This window comes from Acanthisitta chloris, unplaced genomic scaffold (assembly GCF_000695815.1).
Source record: "Acanthisitta chloris isolate BGI_N310 unplaced genomic scaffold, ASM69581v1 scaffold16038, whole genome shotgun sequence".
NCBI lineage: Eukaryota > Metazoa > Chordata > Aves > Passeriformes > Acanthisittidae > Acanthisitta > Acanthisitta chloris.
In genome coordinates, this window is record NW_008687724.1 from 6,407 (window position 1) to 8,356 (window position 1,950).

The window sequence follows — 1,950 nt, forward strand, 5'->3', positions numbered from 1 at the left end:
CCCCCTGTGTACCTTGTTCAGCCTTGCAACCCCCTGTCACAAGATGAAAACCCTACAGCAGCTGATGCCACTGAAGGGGTTGTAGAAGAAAGAGCCAAGGCTGCACATAGCCTTCTTTTGCAGCCTATAAACTGCACCGCCAGCAGCCAGAGGGTTATTTCCCACCTGCCTCTGTGCAGCCTCACCCCGCAGAGCCAGGCTGTCCCTCCGGACCCTGCACACTGCTGCCAATCCCGCCGGGCCAGGACAGGCACAGATGGCAGTGCGTCCTTGCCAAAGAAGGAAACACACCCCGACTCTCTCCAAACAAAGCAAAGTGCGGCTCCAAAGTTGAAAACGTCTTGCAACTCCTCTCAAACAGCCCCAGTCACTCCCACTCTCATACCGGTGTAAGTCCAGTAGCATCCCAGTCTCCCCCAGCATAGTCCCAGGCACTCCCAGTTAGCCACAGTGTGGTTCCTGTCCCCCCAGCATGGTTCCAGGCACTCCCAGTTAGCCACAGTGTGGTTCCTGTACCCCCAGCATGGTCCCAGGCACTCCCAGTTAGCCACAGTGTGGTTCCTGTCCCCGCAGCATTGGTTCCAGAATGTACCCGGTTGGCTCCTTGCATGGTCCTGGGGGCTCCCACTCACCCCCATTACAATCCCAGTCACCTCCAGGATGATTCCAGTCATTCCCAGCCACTCCCAATAGGAGCCCAGTCACACTCAGAATAGGGCCACTTGACCCCAGTCACACCCTGAATGCTCCCAGTCACACTCAATTGCTTCCAGCAGGATTCCACTTTCTCACAGTCACTCTCAGTGTGGTCCCAGTATGATCCCAATATGATCCCAGCCACCTCCAGCAGGAGCCCAGCTACTCCCAGTATAGCCCGGGTGCTCCCAGCATGTTCCTAGTCATTCCAAGAGGCCCATGCTGGGGGTGGCTGGGATGCTATTGGGTGTGACTGGGACCATAGTGGTGGTGACTTGGAGCTAGAAATGCCATTCTGACAGGTGTCTGGGGACACACTGACATCATCCTGCAAGATCCTGGAACCATGCTGGGGGGACTGGCATCATATTGGTAGCAACTGGACCACACTGAGAGTGACTGGGTTCCTCCTGGGAATGACTAGGAATATACTGGGAGCTCCTGGGTTATACTGGAAGAAACGTGGGTCCAGCTGGAGGTGACTGGGATCATACTGGGACCACTCTGAGGGTGACTACGAAAAACTGGCATCCTGCAGGAAGCAATTGGGTGTGACTGGGGAATAGTGGGAGCAACTGGGACCACACTGAGGGTGACTGGGAGTGGCTGTGAGCAAGTGGGATGTTGCTGGAAGCATCTTGGAGCAGCTGTGCTTGCCTGGGAGCATGTTGGCAGCTCCTTGGAACTGTCTGCGTGTGAATGGGAGCGGCTGTGAGCAACTGAAATCATGGGGAATGAACTGGAAATGACCATGAGTAACTGGGCCTAAGCTGGTGGCAACTGGAATCCTCTGGAGACTAAATGGAATCATTCCAGTGCTGACTGTGATCGTACTTGTGGTGAGTGTGGTTGTACTGGGAGCACCTAGGATCAGCTGCAGGGACTGAGAGAATTCTTTTTGTCTTGCTGAGTTCGGCTGCAAAACTTTAACTCATTTCATCCGGTTTCCATGGTGCTATTTTTGAATATTTTTTTCAACCACTGATTTACATTTCATGTGCAATATGAAATTTCACTTTTAATAATCACAGATATTAGGTCAGCTATCTAATTTATTAATTCATCAAAGTAAATGACATATTCTACCAAGTGTCTTGTGCTGTATTGGCTGCTCACTGACTAGCAAGTGCCTCAGGGACAATGAATCAGAACATTTCCAAGGGGGCTGCAGAATTCTAAGATTCAGAAAAGTAAGAAGAAACTCATGCACTCTGGGTGACAGTCAGCCAGGATGCATGTCAAAGCCTTTCAATA